This window comes from Bubalus kerabau, chromosome 6 (assembly GCF_029407905.1).
Source record: "Bubalus kerabau isolate K-KA32 ecotype Philippines breed swamp buffalo chromosome 6, PCC_UOA_SB_1v2, whole genome shotgun sequence".
Classification (NCBI taxonomy): Eukaryota; Metazoa; Chordata; class Mammalia; order Artiodactyla; family Bovidae; genus Bubalus; species Bubalus kerabau.
This window is the reverse complement of record NC_073629.1, coordinates 85846352-85856463: the sequence shown is the minus strand read 5'-3', so window position 1 is coordinate 85856463 and position 10112 is coordinate 85846352. Positions and strand designations below refer to the sequence as shown.

General features: G+C 38.7%; 1 long non-coding RNA gene across 1 annotated transcript; it reads left to right on the top strand.

Annotated features, from left to right (window-relative positions):
* Positions 1-1622: 1622 nt before the first annotated feature.
* On the top strand, positions 1623-6471 carry LOC129656216 (uncharacterized). The gene is made up of 3 exons (XR_008716271.1): positions 1623-1888; positions 2402-2500; positions 5891-6471. It is a non-coding gene; the product is annotated as an uncharacterized LOC129656216 (long non-coding RNA).
* Positions 6472-10112: the final 3641 nt, after the last annotated feature.

Below are 10112 nucleotides of genomic sequence, written 5' to 3'. Positions count from 1 at the left end.
GATCTCAGCTAGACAAAAAACTCCATCTTCTCACTCCTTAAAGAGAGCTATCTAGTGCTATTTCCTTGGGTGGATGAATGAAGAGTGGGTCTTATAAAATCATTGCAAGTATAATAGGATTGGCATTTCACCTCCATTTTACTTTACATTTTTTGATTTCTGGTGAAATTGAGTTTTTTTCTGTAAATGTTGTTTCCTAATTGACTTCTAACTCCTGGTCCTTTACCCACTTTAGGACACAGAACTTAGATAAAATCTGAAGTATGCTTTGGCTTTCTCTCTGTACCACAGTGTCTGACCTTGTTAATTGGGGTCCAGACTTCTTCAACCAACATTTTTTAAATTGCCTTCTTTAATAGCTCATGGACTTTTTGTTTCCTCTAACCAAAACTTACATCAGATGCCTTTCTTGAATAACGTATTCTACCTTTTCATTTCCACATAAGAAAACAAATACAAATATAATTGTCTTTATAATCCTCAATCAACTGTAGTTTATTTTGGAAACTTAATTCCTATTTTAACATCATTATAATACTACATCTTTGAAATGCCTCTCATATTATGCTCTTCTATACTGCAATGCAGGACATGATTCTCAACTGAGCATCTGTGGTTACTGCTGGAAATTGCACTAATTATTTAAAGTTATACCTGCTGGCAATTCTGTCTCTTGGACATTGTGAATTATCTTAAATTTTACATTTAAGCCATCAATACAAAAAGCTATTATCAATGACAACAAAAGAAAGCATCTCAGAAATCACTTGTTGATATCCCTTACTTCTGAGTTTACAAATTTCAATTCTACCCACCAGCCCTATGATTATAGCCATAAAAACCATTTAGCTTTCTTGCTTCTCAGCTTTTCAAAACCATAGGATTCTCTAAAAAGGAGTAAAAAATCACAACTCCCCAGCCATCAGGCTGTCACTGCTTTACCTAAAGACCCAAGTGACTGTCATCTCATTTTGCATTTATATGCATCCATCTATCCTTCATTTAACGTGCTAAAAATCAATATCTATCCTAGGGCCCAGGATAGAGAGAATAATTGTTACAACAATTTCCTTGTGTAAAAGCTCCTACAGAAATTGACATTAAAAATACACCCAGTGTGTGACTGCTATTCTCTTGGGACTGTAGCTCACTCTCAAGTCAATTAGTATGAGGTCAGGAGGAAAAAGGGTCATCCTAAATCATTTGGCTACAGGGTTTAACGTGTATAAAGAACACTAAATTCACTCAGAACAAGGTGGTATTTCCGATGGGCAGGAAAGTGAGAGTTAACACCCACTTAGTTCCACCCAACTAGAGGACGCTGAATATTATGGCATCCTTTATTGCTTTTTTGCTCTTCTTTCGATTTGTGTCCTTGCTCATTTATTATACATTATTCCTGTGCTTGATCATAATGTCACTGGAGGTCCTCTATAGCTAGTATAACATATCATTGTGGACTCTGTCTGCTTTCCAGAGTTCCTTAGCACTGGCAGAGTCTTCCCAGATGCAATTCTTCCTTTTAAGTTGGGCCCCCATGTGTGTAGCATTAATTTCTTTGGCTGCATGTAATTCATTCAGGGACTTACCAGCTGAGAACCACATATGGGAGTCCAGATTTACAGAGCTTTCTGATTTTGTGTCTTGCCAGCCCAGAGGAAACAATTTTCTGTTTGAATTTTGAGTATTTGCCCTGTTGGTGTAGTCCACTAGTAATGCCAAATTAAGAAACCATATTCAACAAGAGGCCCGTCCAACAGCAGATTGAGCCAGTTAGCTATCTTCCATAGCCTCTCTACTGCCCTTTCTTCCTTGCATCAAGAGTCACTTGAATGCTCTTTGTCCACTCTCTTTGAGAACTCAGCTGCTGTTTATGCACTCTACTGCCGTGAGTACAGCTCAAAGCTGACATCTTTATTTCCCAGGGAAGTTTTCCTATCTCGCAGTTTTCGCAATTGTTCCTTTTAACACAGTATCGACTGGGTATTTTTCTTTTTGCAGAAACTAGCACCTGTGGTCGGCAATTGTGAATATTGAAATGCTTCAGTCAATAACATTTGGGTACATCTCTGATCAATAAGTTTTTAACTGTGTAACCTAGGCAAATTATTTTTTCTATGTGAGCTTCATTTTTTTTTTCTAACTGTAAAACACAAAGATTGGATTAAGTGAGGACTCTGACATCTCAAATAGAATTCAAGACCACACTGTAACCTTATAGAATACACTGTCTCCCAAGAGTTTCAAATGGCAGGGAATGGCACCCAGCATTTAGAACAGAGGTGGAGCTGGGCATCCGTAGCAGTGGGTTACCTCCTTTTCTTCCCTGACTTTCCAATATTCTGTCTTCATCTCTGTTCAAAACCTTTACATTCTTTTCTCTACCACAATTTATTGCCAGGAGAGGAAAAAGAAGATGTGAATTGTTTTGAAAGGAGATGGCCAACATTAAGCACATCTGGAACAGAATGCCTTGCCAAGGCTCTCCAAACAGAAAGAGGTTAGTAGCAATTCTGAGCATGATGTAGACAGTTCCACACACACTTTATTTTTCTGTAATTGAAATCTAAACTTTCTTCCTCCTCTATATTTTCCACTTAGGCCACCCTGAAAGCTCTGTTTCTTTTGTTTTATCTACTTATGAGTTTTTTATCCTCCAAAAATAAGATATGAGATGACAGGACCATCTACAAGATTAAAAATTTGTCTTGGAATTAGAATGGAGCAACTCTTTATGCTAAAGGTATTTACAGGCATCATTTATCATGAGTGTCAGTATGGTTAAAAAATACAAAAACAAAAAATGTGGTGCACAAAGCCTTGATGTCCCTGGTCTAAAATTAAGGAGCTAATTGAGCAAATGTGACCAAGAAGAGCAGCATGGGTAAGGGGTGCAATTAAAGAAATAATAAACTGGAGAGGTGCTTGAGAAGTAGAACATGGCCATCAAATTGCAAAGGGGGTGAAGGGATTAAAATAAATCAAGAGTTCTGGATCAAGTAAAATGGGGGCAACGGAAAGCACATGTGAGCTTCCAGCTTCACTGCTAAAGCAAGATTCACTTCAATTAAGCAAGGTGAGAATTGTGAGTCAAGGCACGCCCTATTTTGCTTGAGATTCTAATTGAGACCCAGATCCTAATTCCAAAGCCACTTTTACTTGAAAACCCTCATGTAGGTTAAAATAATTCATTAGACTTCAGTTAGTCATTGACCTACAAATGCATTTACATGGTAATTGTTCCTGGGCCACTTAATTTAATCATTTAGTTGAATCTCTGTGCTTCAGAAGAGTACACCTACTGGGTTATGACTTTTACCATCTTTTACAACAACAACAAAAACACAACTTTCTTTTCCTGTGTAATTGACATACAAAAAACTGCCCATATTAAAAGTATACAACTGAGATATATTGACATATATATACAGTTATGAAACTATCACAGTAATCAAGATAGTGAACATACCTATCACTTCCTAAAGTTTCATCATGTCCTTGGTAATCCTTCCCTCCTGTCCTTCTCTGATCCCTAACAAATTTTGGTCTGTTTTCTGCTACTATCAATTAATTTACGTTTTCTAAATGTTTATATAAATGAAGTCATGTATTATATATGAGTATGTGTGTGTGTGTGTGTGTGTGTATATATATATATATATATATATATGCCTGGATTCTCTCAGAGTAATTATTTTGAGATTCATCCATATTTTACATGGATTAATAGTTTTTTATTCACTTTATTTGCTGAGTAGTATTTCATTATATAGATATATATTGCAATTTGTTTATTAGTTTATAGACTTTTGAGTTTTCCGTTTGGGGCAATTAAAAATAGAGCTGCTATAAACTTTTGTGGGCAAATTTTTGTACAGATATTTATTTCCTTTCTTCTTAATAAATATCTAGGAGTAAAATGGCTGAATAAGTATGTTTAAGTATAATAAATATGTTTAACTTCTAAGAAAGTTTCAGACTATTTTCCAAAGTAATTGTACAATTTTTCATTCTCAACAGTGTATGAGAGTTCTAGTTTCTCTGTATCCTCACTTACACCTGGCATTCTTGTCTTTCTTATCAACAAAAAAACAAAACCCAAACAAACAAAAAGCTTTAAAGATGCTGCCCATTCACTAATTGAATGCCAATGATGTGACAGGCCCAGTGACTTGTCCATAGGATTTCTTGTGACACCTTATAAAATAAGCAGAATCAGTTTTGCAAACTGAAGAAACAAATTTGTCTATTAGGATCACAGGAAAAAACAACAACAGTGGAGCCAGGGACAGGATTTGGGTGCTCAAGAGTCATGTTTTAGTAGTGCATTTTATTTTCAGAATAGCTGTAATAAGATAGAAAAATGGCAAAAGCCTTTAAACAGATCACTTTCATCTGAATCCACAGTGACAGCAGGCCTATAACATGTAAGTTATTTTAGATGCCTATGTTAATATGTTAATATTATCTGCTTTATGAGCTCAAAATAAAGACTAGGGCTTTATTTGATTGCTGGCATAGATAGGAAAAGTGAGGATCAGGGAGACTGAAGGACTTGCCCCCAGTGTTACACAGCTAGGAAGATGGGTTGACACATAAATAATTCAAATGTATACTTACAGAGCTCTTGTCTGCATTACAAATTTGAGATTAGTTTATAATTCAGATTGACTGTGTTTCCTGAACCACTGGCTTCATTTCCCCTGCTGTTGCTGCTGCTGCTGCTGCTAAGTCGCTTCAGTCATGTCCGACTCTGTGCAACCCCATCGACGGCAGCCCATCAGGCTCCACGGTCCCTGGGATTCTCCAGGCAAGAACACTGGAGCGGGTTGCCATTTCCTTCTCCAATGCATGAAAGTGAAAAGTGAAAGTGAAGTCGCTCAGTTGTATCCGACTCTTAGCGACCCCATGGACTGCAGCCTACCAGGCTCCTCCATCCACGGGATTTTCCAGGCAAGACTACTAGAGTGGGGTGATAGAATAAAACAGATAATCATTATAGCTACCACCAAGAATCTACTACAAACAAGCAATTGATGTTTAGAACATGCCATGGATCCAACAGAGGGAAAAACGAGTTGACACCACACTAGTCTTTCTTCTCAATAGACTTTGCCTAGTTTCTTCCTGTCTGGCAAATCCTGATCCTTTAGGTTGAATATACCATAAATTTGCTTTTACTGAATTCCTTGCTATTGGAGTATAAAATAGAACCAAATAGTAACCAATGGGTTCTAAAGAAAAAATATGCCTTCCTAATATGAAGAGATACACAAAGAGAAATTACTCTCCCACTTGATGGATATAACCATGTCTTTAAGGAACCTATGTAGCAACTAACCTGAAACATTTAGCAGAGAGGTTGTGATTACACTGAGGATAGTGAAACAGAAAATTCCAAAGCCCAATGATCAGCATTGTTGCACCATTGAATTTACCAACCTTGAATCTAGATCTCAGGAACTGAATAATTGTGTATCCCCCAAATTCATATACTGATGTCCTAACTTTCAAAGTGGTGATTTTAGAAGGTGGGACCTTTGGGAAGTAATTAATTTTAGATTAGGTCATGAGGGTGGGGCCTTCACCATGGGTTAGTGTCCTTATAAGCACAAAAAGAGTCACTAGAGATCTTTCTCTCTGTCAAGTGAGGATGCAAAGAAGGGAGTCTTTAGCGGAAATTGAATCTTCTGGCACCTTGATATTGGACTTCTAGCCTCTAGAACTTTGGGTGGTTTAGGCAACAGACATTTATTTCTCAGTCTGTGATACTTTGTTATGGTAGCCTAAGCTAAGACATAGCCCTAATTTAGACTCTCTATAATATGAGATAAATTTTCCTTGCTGTTTAATTCACTCATGGTTGTCCTTTCTGTTCCTTGTGCTAAAGGGTCCTAACTGATTGAGGTTGAAAACTACAGGCCAGGCACCAGACTGTTGCTGCTGCTGCTAAGTCGCTTCAGTCATGTCTGACTCTGTGCAACCCCATAGACGGCAGCCCACCAGGCTCCCCCGTCTCTGGGATTCTCCAGGCAAGAACACTGGAGTGGGTTGCCATTTCCTTCTCCAATGCATGAAAGTGAAAAAATTAAGTGAAGTCACTCAGTCGTGTCCGACTCCTAGCGACCTCAGGTACTGCAGCCCACCAGGCCCCTCCGTCCATGGGATTTTCCAGGCAAGAGTACTGGAATGGGTTGCCATTGCCTTCTCCCAGGCACCAGACTAAGGACCTTCAAAAACAAAAAAAGATACCATTTAATATGCAAGAAAAGGCCATGAGATAATTATTGGAATACTCACTTTGAAGACAAAGAAACAGCTCAGCGATTAGATGACCTACCCAACTTCAGACAGACAGCAAATAGTGAAGAGTCAAACCAAAGACTGTTTGACTCTACAGTCTATGCATTTTTAATTATAACATGACAACTCATTGGAGAGACTGTGGTATAAATGCAAATGTAATTAAATATATATATATATATGTATATAAACAATTATGAAGACAGGAACATGGTGGCTATTTTATTAAGGTGACACAGTTCAACTATACTTTTACATTTATGCTGCTGCTGCTGCTAAGTCACTTCAGTTGTGTCCAACTCTGTGCGACCCCATAGACTGCAGCCCACCGGGCTCCGCCGTCCCTGGGATTCTCCAGGCAAGAACACTGGAGTGGGTTGCCATTTCCTTCTCCAATGCATATATAACTTGAGGCTTATCACAGCAATCTTGAAAAAGTCCAGATAATCATTCCTTTAGCTATATTTTTAAAAACTAAATCTTTAGTGCATGCTACATGTCAGACACAAAACTAAGTTCTGTGAGATATAAAAATGTGGGATGCAAAGAAATTAAAGACATGATTCCTGCAACAATATTTGGGTTGGAGAGTCAGTAAGCAATATAACAGATGCCTCAGTTAAGGAGTACTATATATAAAAGTTTACTACAAAGTGTTTGCAATTTATATTTACATTGTGTTTTAAAACTGAAAAACTTTATCACACTATTACTTAGAGTACACTATTATTTATAGCAGTTAATGATAAGTGTTAGTTTCTGTATATAAGAAGGGAGGATACCTGAATAGATCTAACTTGAGAGCTGGAGGAGGGGGACAAGTGGATGGATCAGCCAGAAGGATGCCTCCAGATGCTGGTCAAAATCCTTCCTGATAGCAACTGTGAGTTTCTCCCTAGGGAATTTCAGCTGCAGTTCCTGGGGCTGGATAGAATTGATGCAGCAGACTGTGGCGTCCAGAAATCTGATCGAAACTTTCTGAGAACAGAGATTCACACTGAAATAAACAGAATAGGAAACCAGCATGTGGTAACCTAATTCTTTTCCATATAGCAGGTTCTTGGTGGAAAATAGCAAAACAAATTTTAAAAGGAAATTCTCGTACCAAACCAACCAATTCGAAACAGTGATGTGTATCAGACCGCAGAAAACTCTCCCCCAATGGAAGTTGTAAAAACCCTCTTCACCTGAGTCACTTAAAAGTAGCCTGGTTAGAATAATTAGAAATTTACTCTAGGGAACAATCCGTTAGTAGTCAAGATTGTACATAGGTGCCTTAAAGTCCTCCTTTCCATAAAATAACTTTCTGAACATTAGGTTTTTGTTATTGCCTTCATTAATTATTGTTTTTGTTTGTTTGTTTGTTTTGTTCAAGGCACTACCTGAAATACTGGCTAAATATTAATAAAGAAGTACTAGGCTTCCCTTGTGGCTCAGCTGGTAAAGAATCTGCCCACAATGTGGGACACCTGGGTTCAATTCCTGGGTTGGGAAGATCCCCTGGAGAAGGGAACGGCTACCCACTCCAGTATCCTGGCCTGGAGAATTCCATGGACTGCATAGTCCATGGGGTCACAAAGAGTCAGACATGACTGAATGACTTTCACTTCACTTCACTTTCTGGAGTGAAAATAGATCTCTTCAGAGCAAGTATGGAACACTGTCCTGATCTCTCTGGTGTGTTATAGGTCTTGTATTTGAGGTGGGGGAAGAGGGTTTGGCATCTTCATCAGCATCGTTTTAGGAGTCTCAAGGGACTAGAATTGTCCCCTGTTGGCTCCAGTCACTCACTTTTTTAAAATAAAAGAAGAGTAGCTAACTTTATTAAATGCCAACTTTGTGTCACTCTAATGGATACTTTTATGTACATTTTCATTTAATCCTCTCATGGATCCCATAAGGTAGCTATTTTTATTCTCATTTTGTAGATGAGGAAAATAATGCTTAGAGAAATTAGGCAGCTTGCTCAGGATTATTCTAAATAGTGGCTAAAAAATGTTTATATTTTTCCTACTACTAGTTTATAAACTCCTTGAGGGCAGGGCAAGAGCCATCTCTAATCTTTATGTTCTGTTTTTTTTTTTTTTACATTTTATTTTATATTGGAGTATAGCTAATTACAATGGCACCCCACTCTAGTACTCTTGCCTGGCAAATCCCATGGACCGAGGAGCCTGGTAGGCTGCAGTCCATGGGGTTGCTAAGAGTCGGACACGACTGAGCGACTTCACTTTCACTTTTCACTTTCATGCATTGGAGAAGGAAATGGCAACCCACTCCCGTGTTCTTGCCTGGAGAATCCCAGGGACAGTGGAGCCTGGTGGGCTGCCATCTATGGGGTTGCACAGAGTCGGACATGACTGAAGCGACTTAGCATAGCCAATTAATGATGTTATAGTTTCTGATGGACAGCAAAGGAGCTCAGCCATACATATACATGTCTCCATTCTCCTTCTGAACTCCCCTCCCATTCAGCCTGCCCCATAATATTAAGCAGAGCTTCCTGTGCTATCCAGTGGGAACTTGTTGGTTATCTATTTAAAATATAGCAGCAGTCACCCACTTTTTCACCAGGCCTGGCTCGTCTGGTTTATCTATATTCTGCCACAGCTTTTCTCACAGGATGAAGGAAAACAACTTTTGTGAAGAGCAGATGCTCTTTTCCACAATATTTAGGTGCTTTGGAATAATCCAAACCACAGTACATTTTAAGTACAAATTTATCCTTGTGTTAAAAGGTAAGATTCAAATCAGGAGCTGGTCCAGGCAAGCCTTCGGGGAATCTCCAGAGGAAGCCTGGAGAATTCCTCAACAACAAAGTACCTCTGTAACTCAGTCTAAATAACTAGTGGACTCTAAATTGTGATGATTAGTAGAAAAAGGTGAAAGGTCCTATGGAAACCTTTACCTAAAAGCAACTTTAGTTTTCACTGATTTGATTATTTTACTCATCATATATGATTTCCTCTCTCTGGCCTTCATGTCCTTCCCCCATTTCACTATTATCTTTATTGGGCTGTCCTTGATCTCTTAGGGTTGATTCCCTGATAGCTCAGTTGGTAAAGAATCCACCTGCAATAAAGGAAACCCTGCTTTGATTCCTGGGTCAGGAAGATCCACTGGAGAAGGGATAGGCTACCCACTCCAATATTATTGGGCTCCCCTTGTGGCTCAGCTGGTAAAGAATCTGCCTGCAATGTGGAGACATGGGTTCGATTCCTGGGTTGGGAAGATCCCCTGGAGAAGGAAAAGGCTACCCACTCCAATATTCTGGCCTGGAGAATCCCATGGACTATATAAGCTATGGGGCTGCAAAGAGTCAGACATGACTGAGCAACTTTCACTTTCACTTTCCTTGATCTCTTAGACTGTAAAAATCTTTCAGGGCATATCTTTCTTTCATGTTTGTACTTATTAGGTACAGGTTAAGATGCTCTAACAAAAGATTTGAAAATACTGTGGCTTATGTCAGAAAGTTTTTTTTTTTTTTCCCTTGTGCAACAATTTAGAGATAAGTGATCCAGTACTTTGGAGCCTCTGCCCTACAAAACCATACAGAAATTCAGATTTCCTCTAACAGTGGATTTGTCATTCTCTAGAGAGTTTTCTTCCTCATTACAGTTCAATTTAAATAAGGAGGGGAAGCAATGAAAGGAAGGCAATCTCTTTTTAGGGAGGAGATGCATAAGTTGCATGTCTCTCAGTGCCCATATTGGGAAAGGGAGCATCTTTATTAGAAGGATATCTAGCCTTAAAACCTAGACAATTTTCTCTCTAAATGTAACGGAGAGAAATGGATAGTGGGACAA